The sequence below is a fragment of the Lepidochelys olivacea genome (assembly GCF_965140295.1).
Source record: "Lepidochelys olivacea isolate rLepOli2 genome assembly, chromosome: 1".
NCBI lineage: Eukaryota > Metazoa > Chordata > Testudines > Cheloniidae > Lepidochelys > Lepidochelys olivacea.
Genome location: NC_140411.1, coordinates 58,526,202 through 58,542,616, shown reverse-complemented (window position 1 = coordinate 58,542,616; position 16,415 = coordinate 58,526,202). Strand labels below are relative to the sequence as shown.

The 16,415-nt window shown below is 43.1% G+C and overlaps 1 long non-coding RNA gene across 1 annotated transcript in view; it reads right to left on the bottom strand.

Moving 5' to 3' along the window:
- LOC311519700 overlaps positions 1-16,415 on the bottom strand; it is a 95,446-nt gene that overhangs the window by 16,967 nt on the left and 62,064 nt on the right. The window contains exons 7-8 of the long non-coding RNA XR_014711352.1: positions 4,941-5,713; positions 2,016-2,231 (exon numbers count right to left, since the gene is read on the bottom strand). This is a non-coding gene — a long non-coding RNA (uncharacterized lncRNA). The remainder of the gene's footprint in view (positions 1-2,015; positions 2,232-4,940; positions 5,714-16,415) is intronic.

Here is a 16,415-nt window from a genome sequence, read left to right as displayed (position 1 = left end):
TTATGTACACAGATCATTGAATGATTAGTAAATTGACTTATGTACTGTTCCTCCTGTGATTTTGAGACGTCAGAGAGGTAAGAACCACATGCTCATCTCTTAAGCTGGATGTGAAGTATTTCATTTAAAGTGTAACAATGGAGGGTAAACAAAAATAGGAAAGAATACCAAGACTGAAGGGGCAAGGATAAGAGTCTAACCTCCTTGACATGTAGGCAACATGAAGAAGCTAGGCTGAGTCTACAGTTGTAAAAATGGCAGCTCAGAGGGAGTAAGAAGCTAAGTATAAGGAGAGTAGCTATAGTCGTGTTGGTCCCAGGACATTAGAGACAAGGTGGGTGAGGTAATATCTCTTACTGTGCCAAATTCTACTGGTGAAAGAGACAAGTTTTCAAGTTTACACAGAACAGTTCTCCAGGTCTGGGAAAGGTACTCAGTGTCAGAGCTAAACATAAGGTAGAACAGATTGTTAAGCATAAGGAGTTAAAGACCATTTAAGGTGAAGTGGGCAGTTAACACCTCTGCAGTCAGAGGACAAAAGGATTGTTAGTAGGTTACAGATTGTTGTAATGAGCCATAAATCTAGTGTCTTTATTGACAGGTTTCAGAGTAGCAACTGTGTTAGTCTGTATCCGCAAAAAGAAAAGGCACCTAAGAAGTGCCACAAGTCCTCCTTTTCTTTTTGTCTTTATTGAGTCTATGATTTTTAATGTCTAGCGCATTCATAAATTTAAGTTCCCAGGCTTATCTTTTGAAGTTGTTGTGCAGGTTTCCTTTGAGGACAAGGACCAAAAGGTCAAATACAGAGTGATTGTTAATTTAAAAGTGTTTGCCCCTGGACAATCTCATGTTTTTGTCTTTTATCATTTTTCTGAGAGTTCATTTGGGAGAGTAGTGATTGTCTCATTTCACCCACACAGTTGTCATTGTGGTGTTTAGTGCGCTGGATGAGGTACATCACATGTTGTGATAGGCATGTGTAGGCATGGATATTGAAAATTGTGTTGTAAGGGGTATTGTTCATTGTAGCAATAGAGATATGCCTGGAGGTTTTGTATCTGTTATGGCAATATTTATGGTAATATCTGGTGCCTTTTTGAGTTAGTGAATCCTGGGCTGTGGGCACCTTGCTTCGTATGAACTTGGCAAAGTTTGGGGGTTATTTGAAGGTCAGCAGAGGGAGTTTCGGAAAGATTTATTTCAGGATGTGGTCCCTCATGTATGGGTTATAATTGTTTAATGATACCCCATATGGGTTCCAGGGTCGGGTGGTAGGTGACAACTAGGGATGCTATATCAGAGCTTTTTTTTCTCTCTCTCTCCATATCGAAGCAGGTTCTCTCAGGGTATTCGGGTGGACCGTTCGATGATGAGATCTATTTCTCTGGTGGAGTAGCCCTGTTTGGTGAAGGCGGTTTTAAGTGTGTTAAAGTTTGTATCCCAGACTTTCTCCTCAGAGCATATTCTGTGTACTTTTTGAGTACTTGACTGTTCAGGTTTCTTGGTGTGTTTGGGCTGGTTACTGCATCTGTGAAGGAAAGCATGGTCCATGGGTTTCTTGTATATAGCTGTCTGTAGAAGTGGGCATTCACCCATGAAAGCTTAGGCTCCAGTACGTCTGTTAGTCTATAAGGTGCCACAGGACTCTTTGCCGCTTTTACAGATCCAGACGAACACGGCTCCCCCTCTGATGGTTGAAAGTGATGTTGGTGTCCAGGAAATTGATGCTGGTGTAGGAGGATTCTAGAAGGAGTTTGATGGATGGGTGTGACCAAAAGCATCCATGTATTCACACCCTACACACTACTGTAATAATCTTTGTATAAAATATGCCTTGTGAGGTATTATTTAAAAACTAATAACTCACTGGTCAATAATATCATGGTGAAATGTATGTAGCAACATTATATGTAAAGTAATTAATTCCCCCATATGAGGTTATTAGCACAGTTTCAAAACCCTGCCTGATAAAAGTGTTAGGCAGGTCTATCCTAAACAAAGGAATGTGGGTTTACCTCAATTTATGTACAAGTAGTAAATAGGATCTTCAAGACTGCAGAAGGAGGAGATGATAGGAAACAGAATAATTTGCCTTTCAGCAAACACAAGTGGGGGAAGAAAGAGCATACAGCTCCCTTCATCACCAGACTCCATGTTGCCATCTTCACTGCTTCAATAAACTTTACTTTAAGGGTAACCTTCAGAAGAATCCACTTCAAAGGTTCATTGGTCTATAAAAGAAAACGACATAAACCCCAAATTATCACTTTGACCTAAGAAGACAAAGGCACCAGCATGGGCGGCAGGTGAACTGCCGGTTGGGGGAGGTTAGCTCCCTGCCAGCCCTGCCCGAGGACCCACCCCTCCCTCCGCTGCTGGAGCACTCCAATCCCATGGCTGCCAGCCCCTCCCACCTCAGCCCTGGAGCACTGGGTAAGTGGGCAACGTGCAGCCCACCCAGTCCCTGAGCACTGGGCAGGTGGGCCAGCGGCACTTGGGCCCTCTAGCCTCTGAGCAGGCAGCCAGCATGCAGCCCCCTGGCCCCCAAGTGCAGGGCGTGTGGGTGGCACATGACAGACCTGAGCACAGGGTGTGCAGGCAGCTCGCGGCCCCCCTGGCCCCCAAGTGCAGAGCGGGTGGGCGGTGCGCAACCCCCTTGACCCATGACAGGACAGGCACCTCCCCCCAGTGCCCCCAAGCACAGAGTGAGCAGCCCCCTCCAGTGCCCTCAACCCCCTTCTCCCCCAGCAATGGGCAGGCAGCCCCAGCACAAACCCACCCCCCAGTGCTGGGTGTCGTGGCCCCAGCACCCGGGGGCCCTCCAGTGCTAGACAGTCCCAGCTGCCCCAAGTCCTGGCCGCCGTAGCCCCAGCCCGCTTCCCTGAAGAGGAGTAGCCTACCTGGGCTGAGGCAAAGGGGGAAGGGCAGGCAGGAGGGGGCTTCGGGAAGGAGTGTGAGCAGGGCCATGCCGGGCTGTTTGGGGAAGTACAGCCTTCCCCAGCCTATGCGACATATTGTCCATGGGCACCAGCACCGTTGGGCCTCTGGGAGAGATCATGACTAAGGTTATGTTTTAATTACGGGTATTTTTAGTAAAAGTCATGGACAGGTCATGGGTAGTAAACAAAAATTCATGGCCCGTGACCTATCCATGACTTGTATTATATACCCCTAACTAAAACTTGGGCTGGGGGGCTGTGGATGCTCTGGGGGGACGGTCGGGGGGCACTGCGGGTGCTGTGTGGGGGGCAGCCCGGGACTCCCGCTGGTGCTGGGGCGGAAGTGGGTGGTGGTACATGTGCCAGAACCCTCACTGGTGCTGGGGGGTGGTTTGTCTGGGCAGTGGTGCGCGGCCCGGGACCTCCGCTGCTGCTGGGGGTGGCGGGGAGGGTTGGCGGTGCTGGCAGGCTCCCGAGTGGGCTCTGCGCAGCTCCCCAGAAGTAGCCAGCATGTCCCTGCAGCTCTTAGGGAGAGGGAAGGCCAGGGAGGCGCCACATGCTGCCCCCGCCATGAGCTCTGGATGCACCGCTCCCATTGGCCAGGAACCGCAGCCAAAGGGAGCTGCGGGGGCAGTACCTCCATGCAGGGGCAGTACGCAGATCTCCCTGGACCCTCTGCCTATGAGCTGCAGGGACATGCCAGTCACTTCTGGGGATCCCCCCTCCCAGGTAAGCACCACACTGCACCGCACCCCAACCCCCAGCCCTGAGCTGTTTCTCACACCCAAACTTCCCCAGCAGCGGCTGACACAACTGCCCCAGGGGCTGCCTGATCTGCTTGGGCAGCCCCAGAGCCAGCCACACTAGCCGCTGCAGAAGTCACAGAGGTCAGGGAAAGTCATGGAATCTGTAACTTCCATGACAGTCATGGAGCCTTAATTATGACTGAGGAGAGGGTCAGTCACCATCTTGCTGGAAGACTGTGGGTGAGAAAGGTTATCTTAAACAAAGCCTTGAACCAAAACTTGCTAGATTAAGTTTTAGATGTTTTCACTTGTATTTGCTGGTAGCCATTTCTAACTTTATCTCCAATACTTGAATTCACTTAAAATCCTATCTTCTTTTGTTAATAAACTTGTTCTATTTTTAATCTAAACCAAACCAGTACTGTGTGTAAACTGACCTGTTTGTTAACTCCAGTTAAAGAAGCAAACTGTTGAATATTGACTCCTTAAAAGGGCAACAAAGATTAATATCCCTCTGATTGTTCCAGGAAAGGACATTTCAGAACACACATTTTTGGAAAAATTTGGGGTTAGGAGAGTGTGGTGTCACCATACCAGTTGTTAACCAAGGCTGGTAGAAGACAGTGGAAAGCTGTGATAGTGCAGGCAGGCTCCAGGATCCAAAGATTTGGACCAGGGCTACCCAGTATATAGACGAATTCCATACCTGTTGCTGACAGTAAGTGTCCCAGGGAGAGAACCACAGTGGCAAGGCATTGTGAGGCACTCAATGTTAAAAGGTAAAAACTCTTTACTGGTCTGGATTGCATAGATGTTCTAAGTTTCTAATCTGCTGGGGGGGAGTGCTCCCCCCAGGCCCTGCCCCCACTCCACCCCTTCTCCCAAGGCCCCGCCCCACCCTGCTTCTTCTCAGCTCTGCCATGCCTCTTCCCACCCCAACCCCGCCCAGTTCCGCCCCTTCCCCAAGAATGCTGTGCCTTCGCTCCCCCGCCAGCACCTCCTGATGTAGTGAAACAACTGATCCACGCCCGGTGGTAGTCGCTGGGGGGGTGGGAGAGGCACTGATTCACAGGGCCCGCCAGCAGGCAGGAGGTGCTGGGGGGAGGAGCAGGTTCAGGTAGGGGGGCTGCTGGTGGGTGCTCAGCACCCACCATTTTTTCCCTATAGGTGTTTCAGCCCCAGAGCACCCACGGAGTTGGCATCTATGCTGGATTGCACCCCAGAATGTGCACCCAGACAATAGGTGGTGGCTCACATTGTGGTGGAAGTCTATGAGGGAGTTCAGACCATCTGTTCAAAGAATGAAAATATCATTGATGTATTTCAGGTAAATCACTGGTTTTGTGGTGCATTTTTCCAGAAATACTTCCTTGAGGTGGCCTGTGAAGAGGTTGACATGTTGGGGAGCTGTCCTAGTACCCATAGCTGTTCCCATGGTTTCTACAAAGTATTTGCTGTTGAATGTAAATTTTTTATGGGTGAGGATGAAATGGCTGAGTTTGGCAATGTATTTGGGGTGGATTTCTGAGTGTTGCCCATTGTCTTATAGATATTAGAAGCAGCTAGTGAGGCAGTCATAGTGAGAGATGTTGATGTAGAGGGAGGTGACATCCATGGTAGCAAGGATGGTGTTTTGAGGGAGGTTGTTAATGTTGCAGAGTTGCTGGAGGAAGTTAGTTTGTCTTGGAGGTAACTGGCTCTTTATGCGATGAGTGGTTTGAAGATGGCTTCTATGAGTCCTGATATTCCTTCAATAAGAATGCCATGACCAGATATGATGAGTCTGCCTGGTTTCCCTTGTCTGTATATCTTGGGCAGCATGCAGGTCACTGGCATGGGTCTGTAGAAGGGGATGAAGTTGTAGAGTTTCTCTTAGAGTTGTTTTGTGAAAGGTTTGATGATATCCTTAAATTCTTGGGTGAATTGTAGTGTGGGGTCTTATTTGAATACTTTATTATGAGTGGCATTGGAGAGTTGTTGGTTGTCATCATGGAGAGATTTGAGAGTAGCAGCTGTGTTAGTCTGTATCTGCAAAAAAAAAAAAAGGAGTACTTGTGGCACCTTAGAGACTAACCAATTTATTTGAGCATAAGCTTTCATGAGCTACAGCTCACTTCATTGGATGCATTCAGTGGAAAATACAGTGGGGAGATTTTATATACACAGAGAACATGAAATAATGGGTGTTACCATACACACTGTAATGAGAGTGATCAGGTAAGATGAGCTATTACCAGCAGGAGAGAAAAAAAAAACTTTTGTAGTGATAATCAAGGTGGGCCATTTCCAGCAGTTGACAAGAACGTCTGAAGAACAGTGGGGGGTTGGGGGTGGGGAACAAACATGGGGAAATAGTTTTACTTTGTGTAATGATCCATCCACTCCCAGTCTTTATTCAAGCCTAATGTAATGGTATCCAGTTTGCAAATTAATTCCAATTCAGCAGTCTCTCATTGGAGTCTGTTTTTGAAGTTTTTTTGTTGAAGAATTGCCACTTTTAGGTCTGTAATCGAGTGACCAGAGAGACTGAAGTGTTCTCCAACTGGTTTTTGAATGTTATGATTCCTGACGTCTGATTTGTGTCCATTTATTCCTTTACATAGAGACTGCCGGTTTGGCCAATGTACATGGCAGAGGGGCATTGCTGGCACATGATGGCATATATCACATTGGTAGATGTGCAGGTGAAAGAGCCTCTGATAGTCTGGCTGATGGGATTAGGCCCTATGATGGTGTCCCCTGAATAGATATGTGGACACAGTTGGCAACCGGCTTTGTTGCAAGGATACGTTCCTGAGTTAGTGTTTTTTGTGTGTGGTTGCTGGTGAGTATTTGCTTCAGGTTGGGGGGCTGTAAGCAAGGACTGGCCTGTCTCCCAAGATCTGTGAGTGATGGGTCATCCTTCAGGATAGGTTGTCGATCCTTGATGATGCACTGGAGAGGTTTTAGTTGGGGGCTGATGGTGATGAAGAGAGTGTGGTGTTTGTGAGGTGATGTTTGTTAAGGATTTCACAGTTGATTGTGTAATGTTCAAATGTGTAGTTTCATCTGCTGTGCGGGGGTCCAGATTATTTTTTCTGTGACAGTTGGGGAAATATGGATGATGTGGTGATGTCATCTTTGTTGTGAAAGAATTCTTTGAGGTGACATCAAAGAAAGAATTCTAGTTTGCCACAAGAAAAGGAGGACTTGTGGCACCTTAGAGACTAACCAATTTATTTGAGCATAAGATTTCGTGAGCTACAGCTCACTTCATCGGATGCATACTGTGGAAACTGCAGAAGACATTATATACACAGAGACCATGAAAAAGAGTGGGGTGGGAGGAGGTATTGTTTCATGGTCTCTGTGTATATAATGTCTTCTGCAGTTTCCACAGTATGCATCCGATGAAGTGAGCTGTAGCTCACGAAAGCTTATGCTCAAATAAATTGGTTAGTCTCTAAGGTGCCACAAGTACTCCTTTTCTTTTTGCGAATACAGACTAACACGGCTGTTACTCTGAAACCTGTTAGTTTGCCACAGTTATCATACTAATAGGTTCTGTGGTGGGGTTGAAATTCAGTCCCTTGGAGAGTACACATAATTCAACTTGGGGTAGGAGTAGTCTTGATAAACTGATGTAGTGTAACCCACTTACCGTCCTTTGACTGCAGGTGTTAACTGCTTACTTCCCCTTGAATGGTTTCTTGTAACATGTGTTAATTCCTCATGCTCAACAATCTGTCCAACCTTGAATTTAGCTGTGACACTCTTGAGGTACCCTTTCCCAAACCTGGAGCAGAGCTTTGTGTAAGCTCAAAATGTTGTCTCTTTCACCAACAGAACTTGATCCAATAATATAAATTACCTCACCCACCTTGTATGTCTAAATAAAAGGATTCTGAGTGTTACTTAAGCTGATATTGTTCAATTTAAGCAGGCCCAATAATGCTTGAAGTTTACCCCAGTATGACTAACCTAATCATATGTTTTATTTCACATACCTTTAATGGTGTTATTCTTCTGGAGACAGTTGTACAGTAGCTGGAAGATGTAATCACAATCCTCACTTTGTTATTGTACTGTATGAAAATTCATCTTGTTTTTTATGTTACTGAAAGTTTCTGAAACTTTTTTTTAGAAGTCCAGAAACTTCCTGTTTATTACAATAGGAAGTTAGAAATATGGAAAAAAGAAATGATGAAAGATTCCCATCCCTGCTGAAATGCCACCACCAAAACAAGCTCAGCCCCTCCCCTCAAAACCAAGAACTTGGTATGATAGGATAACACGATTTTGGCAATTAATTGATCTTTAAATATTCATGGTAAATAGGCCCAATGGCCTATGATGGGAAGTTAGATGGGGTGGAATCTTGAGTTATTACAGAGAATTCTTTCCTGGATATCTGGCTGGTGAATCTTGTCCATATGCTCAGGGTTTAGCTGATCACCATATTTGGGGTCGGGAAGGAATTTTCCTCCAGGGCAGATTGGAAGAGGCCCTGGAGGTTTTTTGTCTTCCTCTGTAGCATGGGCCACCGGTCACTTGCTGGAGGATTCTCTGCTCCTTGAAGTCTTTAAACCACGATTTGAGTACTTCAATAGCTCAGACATAGGTGAGAGGTTTTTCACAGGAGTGGGTGGGTGAGATTCTGTGGCCTGCATTGTGCAGGAGGTCAGACTAGATGATCATAACGGTCCCTTCTGATCTTAATATCTATGAATCTATGAACTTTTAAGAGGCTCTGAAGTGTTCTCTATATGTGACCAATGGCTAGAAACCCTTTAGAAGAATAAAAGATTAAGGATAGAATATTGTTCCTTATCTTCCAGAAGAATTTAAGTGAGGAAGAAATTTCACATTTAATGAAACTATATACACATTCCATTTAAGCTGTCAGCAGGGCTGCCAATACAGTAGAACCTCAGAGTTATGAACACCAGGGTTACGAACTGACCAGTCAACCACACACCTCATTTGGAACCAGAAGTACACAATCAGGCAGCAAAGACCAAAAAAAATTACTGTGTTAAATGTAAACTACTAAAAAAATAAAGGGAAAGTTTTAATTTTTTTTTACAAGGTAAGAAAACTGTTTCTGTGCTTGTTTCATTTAAATTAAGATGGTTAAAAGCAAAATGTTTCTTCTGCATAGTAGTTTCAAAGCTGTATTAAGTCAATGGTCAGCTGTAAACTTTTGAAAGAACAATAATATTTTGTTCAGAGTTACGAACTTTCAGAGTTACGAACAACCTCTATTCTCGAAGTGTTTGTAACTCTGAGGTTCTATAGTACTACCAATTTCACCCTTTTCAGAGTTTACAGAATAATTCTCCAATGTGTACATTAAGAGATGGAATCAATATTGTAAACATTTCTCATGATCTTTACTAATATAAAGCTATCAGAAGAATTCAAAAATTACCTAATAACTGTTGATATTTTGTATAATTACTCAATAAACATCCCACTGAAATAAACTGGTAGACAGAGAAATCTTTCCCCCTCCCTCCAAAATAGTGGTAACAATGGCACTTATGCCCTAATGTTTTTTTCCCACAGTTCATTCTTGTTTCTACTTGTAGGCCAAATGTTTCCTTTAGATACACATAAAGAACCCCACTGCAACTTGGAGAGGAGGGATTTGGCCTTAAGTATGCTGATAGATTTCAAACCTTTCTGCAAAGGACCATTGTTTTACCTCCAGTTAAACTGTGGGAAAGTAGCAGCTGGCAACTGCTCACCATTTCAGATATTGCCATCAATGATCTGTTGTGATTCCTATGCAGCTAGAAGAGAAAGGTGGTGACATCAAAGAACATGAGAGGAAGGAATCAAGACACTTCAAGTCTCCATCTGGTTACTGCTGTTAGAGAAGAGACTTCATCATTTCCTTGTTTTGAAGGATACTCAGCATGTAGAGCAGATCAAGGGAGAAGTTTAAACATTTTCGGGGTTATGTACTATAAATATCAGGTATGAAAATATTCTTGCTTAATACTCTGTATTTCAGATTTTTACTAAGATTTTCTTTTATTTAAAGAACAGAAACAATAACACATTTATCAGAGGTTTTGTGATTTTATTTTTGAACCCCAAACCATTTGACAGTGAGGAAAGTATTGTAAAAACTCAAATATATAGTGCAGCCATTATAAGGGAGTATAAAAAGAGAAAACACTTGGTTCCCATGAAATTATATACAACAGAGTGTGCTAAGCCCTGAACATATGTATGGAAGTCATTTTGCACTTTTAAAAACATTGTTACAATCATATTATACATAACAAATAAATAGTATCATTTCAGTTTAACTTGCCCATTCTATTTGTCATGCAGTTCTATTTGTAGAACATTACTGTATGAAGAACACCTGCCACACAGTGTACAACTTTTTACAACATAAAGGCAATGCTCATGTTTGAGCTTCTCTTTGGCATATTGTTTTACAATACATTTAACTCATTTATGCAAAACAAAGATCTTACAATTTTTTATTTGATAACTACATAATAAAGAATGAATAAATGGCAACATAGGATGTAAGCTGGAGTGTGGGACAGGACCAAAAGACCAGCAAATCATTCAATTGTTGTGTGTGGGTTTTGATCAGCATTTTCACTGGGGACTCCTCAAATTAGCAAACAGCTAATCAAGTTAATGCAGTCTTCCCTATACCTCTAAGTCTGGTAACTGCTATGCTGTGTTCCACACCCAAGACATGAATCATGCAGGGAGCGAGGGCATGTCTACACTGACAGTGCACAGTAAGCTGGGGTGTAAATCTACAGCACACTAGCCTGCCACACAATAACCAGTAACCATGCACTAAAAGTTCCATAGTGTGCTGCAGAACTCCTACTACACAGAGCTCTCATCTCTGTGTTAAAGTGGTGGTGTCACCCTTTGTGTTCCAGAGGATAGTCCTGGCTGGTGCCACCAGAATTGATCTGAGACACTGAGTGGACCTTGTTGTGCTCAGCCAATACATGGGGCTGCTCACCCTGCATCTCCACTGTTGTGTGCTCTGGGAGGTGAGGGCAGCCTTGGCTCCTGATTATGATTTTCCTTGAGTGGGTCCCACATGAGTGTGCTTTGCGTCCACCCCTCGTCTCTGGCCCTCCAGAACTCATCACAAGGCTCCTGCTGTACGAGCCTCCCCAGCTGCCCCCAACATGCCACCTGTCAGCTGAATGACATCCAGCTGGTCTGCCTCCAAGCTGTGCTCAGAAAATATCTGTAAGCGCTCATGCTTCATACCATTCAGTTCCTCACCCTTGCATCCCATCCAACACCAAGTTGGAGGAACCTGTTGCCACCTGCAGAGGGTGAGGAACCCTGGTGGGCCTGTCTGTACTCCAATGTAATTCCATGGCCCACCGGAGATGTTAAATGGCAGCTCCTACATAGAGCTGTGAGCACAGGCATGTCCTAGCATGGTTCACAAACTCTTCTGATACATGTTCCTTTTGCAGCAACAGGGAGACCCTTGAGATCTATGTAGAGTGCATCAGGTTGCAGTCCCTCTTGTGGCTCATCCAGAACCCCTTCCTGAGGTTCTGGCTGCCCCTTTCCCCCACACCTCTTGATTTTTGTATACTTTATCCATGGCTTCACAAAGTCATGGGACCTCCTTGTCAACATCCTCCTGACACTGGCCAAGATGGCCATCTATCACTCCAAGAGGAGGAAGCTGGATGTGGGGGAGGAGGGTGTGCTCTGCAATTGTGGGGCCTTTTTATTGTCCCTTCTCTGCTCACATCTCCAGATGGAGTTCCTCTGGGCAGTGTCCACTAGTTCCTTGGATACCTCTGAGAAGCAGGGGGTGCTCTCTGGGATTCTCTGCCCTGTTTGCCCTGATTTTCAATCTTTAATCTCACCCGTTTCTCTTTTTTCCTTTGTTGTCCCCAGCAGTCAATTGTAACCTGGACTTAGTGGTTCCTCCCCTATAATTTGGGGGTGGGGGAAGCGCTTTAGTTATGGGCAAGCCTAGCCCTGTCTGTTCTAGTACTACAAATATTACACACCTCTCAACTTCTGCAACAAATAGGTGTAGGCACAATTAAACTCTGGCATTTCCCAATTTTTGAATCATAGAATATCAGGGTTGGAAGGGACCTCAGGAGGTCATCTAGTCCAACCCCCTGATTAAAGCAGGACCAATCCCCAACTAAATCAGTGCCTGACTAACTTTAATTATGTTCTTTTAACATAGGAAATTACACATGGAACACTAGGTTTTTTAAAAATAGAAATTCTATAAGGTGACATCATATGGATACCCAGTCAGGCCATCAGCAGAGTTGGAAACTTTAGCTTCAATGCAAAGACCCTCCACCACTTGAGCTAATGGAGTAACTGACAGCAATAGTAGTTTGTCATCCTCTATGTGGACCCGCACAGGGAGTGGATGGGATACTTTGCAAGTGGGTTACACAGATATTTGCTTACAGCAGAGAAATGAGATTCCAAGATTCTTGGGTTCTATTCCATGCTCTGGCGGGAGTGTTCTCTAGTAGGCACAGACTCTTCTGTCCATCCCCTCCAACCTGTCCCTGTCCTGGATCTTCTTTACTCCTGTGGCTGGGGCAAGGAGCCACTCTCCATGCTGTCCCAGTTCCAACTCCACAGCCTCGTTGTTCCAGTATCTTTGCTCAGCAAATTCTAGTGTCACCTTTTCAAAATCCCTCTTCCCCTTCTTATTCCTCCCCCTAGCCCACCAAATCCCACAGTCTCAGTCCCTCCACTATTTCTCTCCCTTGTCCCACTCTGTTACCAACACGCCATGTTCCCATCTACTCCCCATGTAGTCGGCTCTTATCCCCTCTGCATTTGAATCAGGCAGCTTCTTCCTCCAACTTGCCTCGGCCCAGCAAGGGGGTTATCTTTGAAAGCACAGGAGTGACAGGCTCCCTACTCTGAGTTCAGCTGCCTGAGAGCTGAACTTTCAGGAAAAGCCCAGCTCAACTATGGGCTGGAGCATGCCCAGTGCAGACAAAACCTTTGGGGAAGTTCGCTGCTAAAATCTAAGAAGTTTACTTGAGCATGTGCAAAGTGCAATTTTTCACTTATAACTTGGCCAGATGTGGGTGGATTTTTCACAAAGACTCCAAAAGATACATCCCTGACACAAAGACCATCACACACCCAAATTTGGAGTCCTTGCTCCAAAGCACAGGGCAAAAGAGATTTTTTTGAGGAAAAGGTTGCCAGCATTTTTTTAAAATATAGTCCAAACAATGTATTTTCCCTTACTGTTGTCTGAAACAGCTGGGAGGGAAAAATAAAATCCACATGTAGCAGAGACCCTGAGTGGAAAATTACAACCCAAATGATTAAAGTTTGGCAAAGTTATAAGCAACTGATTATAAAGGGAAGCGTCAGTGACATTTCTATTACAGAGCCTATGATTAGGAAGATGAGGGTAAAAAACACTGCATACTGGCAGGTGTTTTTCATAGTTTCTTGGTTCAGCAGAAAGAGAATGGTATGTGCACAGTTTGTACTAGTGAGCTGAAGCTGGATGGGAATCTAGGGAGACCAATATCCAATTGGGAGGAAACAATCTCTTTAAATTCTCCAGTTTGGATGTCAAAGCAAATGCAATGTACTTAGAGAAGCTGCCACATGCAATGCCTGTGACCAACTTTGTAGGTTCACATCAGCTCTCATAACGGTCCTACCATATTAAAGCACTGGGCTTACAAGATCAACCATCTTGACAGCCTTCTATGTGCAGTACGGGCTGCAGTATATTGGCTATTATCATTGACTTTTGCAGAAAGGGGAATTTCAAGAAGACAAGCCTCCTGCTAGAGAGTGACCTTCTTAGGCAGGGATTCATAGAAAAGTTGATTCTCTCTGACTATTGGAATGCATGTGTAAAGTCTCCTATGGTAAATGTCACAGCGCAGTGCTGATAGAAGAAGCCCCAATAGGAAAACTGTCTAGTTCTAAATCAGGTACCTAACATACACCAGATAATGAGCCTCACTTTTGCAAAATGTCCTCAGATGGGACACATGACAGACACCTTGACACTCAAAGGTTTGGCTAGAGTGAATTTTTTTGAGTTAGTTTCAAATGGGGTTGACCACCTCAGTGTAACACCAATTAGCTAACCGTTTCTTTTATTCCTGTAAACTTGATATACTAACAACTTACACTGAAGCGTTTAATAGGCAACCCATACTGAGCATTTCCTGATAGGGAAAGATAATTCCCTAAGACAGTCCAGTGTGATCTAAACTGAAAATTTCAGCCACTAGTGAACAGCCACTGGAGTAAGGTCCACCAGTGCAAGCCAATACTATAGACAAGCAAAATTGAGATTTGAAGCCGTACAGCAGACTCTACTTTGAAATTGTATGTGGTGAAAAAAATTATAGCTTAACAGCTGCCCATCTACATTAGAGTTTTGCATCTATTCAGCTGGCCACTGAGGCATGAATCAGGGGAAATCTTCAGTGGAGATAAGTTAAAATATAAGCCAGTATGGTTTGAGGACAAGAATGATTTATAATGGTAAAATGTAACAGGACTAGTACAATTAGATCTAGCAAGTGATACTGAGTCATGATAGTGAAGAAAAGATCATAGAGGAAACACTTTCAGATCTTGACTGTATCTAAAATTAGTGAGACATTTACATAACCAATAAAGTCTACATTTGACTCACCACACAGTTAAAAGCTGCATGTAAGAAAAGGAAAGAAACTCATGTAATTTCCATCCTTACTGTGGCAGATTCAGTTGTCTCAATGCAATACTCCTCTGAAACTAAAACATTTAGTAGAAGATGAGAAAATTAGTTATCTTGCAATCAATTGTAGAGAGTATACTTTTTAAACTAATTTTTTTTTACATATTTATAGCTACTATAATGCAAGAAATAATTTTAGAATAATTAACTTTTCACTGCCTCTTTTGTTCAAAAGAATTTCTGAAGTCATTCTAGCTAAAGCTGATGAACTTGTAGAACAATTGACAAAATATATTTTAAATTTGTATCGGTATAGGAAGTGCTGTGAAAGTAAAACAAAACAATTTTAATCTCATTAGCTTTACTAAAGTCATGCAGATATTTAAACTAATTTAAGTTTGTACAATAATCACGTGAACAAATTGTTAATAAATGTTTATGAAGAAGGCTGTAGTCTGAGACAGTTCCTACAATAAATTCAGTGTTCAAAGAAATGTTCTAGATTTACTGCCAGATTCTATGTGGTTCTAAAAATCTGTACTGAACTGATCAAACTATAGAACAAAAACAGTAAGATTTATTAAAGTTAATTTTTTTACATAAATTAACACACTCAGGAGATAAGTCGGACAACATCAACATACTTCCTTAGGATCATTTGCAGAGAATGGCCAACTTTACTTCAGCAGCACAGTTAATACTGGAGATATTTACAGAGTTAACGCCAATATTTACGTGCTGCTAATGTACTGCTGACATCAGGATCGTGTTAATTCATAAGTGACATTTCTCTTCAGGAGGATGAAATCCTTGTATTTTTGAGGCAGCACAATATGGCCTGCACCTTTTCAAAACCCACAAACCATTATGTGCTGCTACGTTAGCCCAAGGTGTCTACAAAACATCAAAGGAATGAAAGCATAAGCTGTAAGTCAAACCTCATATTTTCTTGTTTAACTTTAACATTAATTTTACAGAATTGACATTAGCTATTTTAATACATTACAAATCCTTCATTAACATCTACTTTTAGTAGTGGTCCAATATTCTACTTACAATTAAGGTCAGCTTTAGACTTTGTTCCTGTCAAGTTAGCACACAATAACTTTATGGTCCAAATTTCAGATCCTTGTCAGGCTAATTAAATGGTGCGGATAGTTCTCTGATTAGAAGTTAAGTCTGATCTCTCTAATGTGAAAACTTCAGTTCATCTTCACATTAAAAGAACATTTAAAAAAAAAATCCCCAAACTTATGTTTCTTCTTTCCCTTGAATGGAAATCTTTTTGATATTGCTATAATTTCAGGGTCACCTTTAACAATACCAGAAGTTAAAATCAAGGTTAAGTACAACTGTCAGTTTGAAGAGGTGAACAAGAAACAGTAGTTCATATCTCAAAAGGGATACCACCTTAGCATTTACAAGAGATACTCTTGGGCATGGCGATGGGGGTAGTTTAAGCAGCCCAACCCCTTTAGGAAAAACCCACAAGAGTAAATAAGAGTGCTGGTTCTCACTCAGGTCTAGTCTACACTAGACAAGGTGTAGAAAAAAACTCTCTTACTCTAGAGTCTCTAGACACTGCTTATACTGGCAAAGTATTTTCACTGATATATTAATACCAGTTCCCCAAATAAAATAAGCTATACTGGCAATAGCACTTGTTGCTTCTATACTAGGGCTTTTGCTGGTATAGAAGTGTCAAAACATACACACCCCTAATTAACGTTACTCTACTAGTGAAATTTTCTGATGTAGATCTGGCCTTCGGTAGTTTGAGATGGAATGGTCCATGACTGCAAACTGAGGGCTGGGAAGAAAAAACATGCCTCACATGGAACAGAACCACTGGCAAAGGAGACATAGTGCAGACAAATTCTTCCATTTTATTTACAGAAAATATTTGTGCACGTGTCATTTTCCCTTACCCACTTGCCTCCTAGGAGCATCAGGGCAGGTCTACACTAGAAAGCTTTGCTGGCATAGCTATGTTAGTTAGGAGTGTGATTTTTTTTTTTTTTTTTTTTTTGCCAATACAGCTAT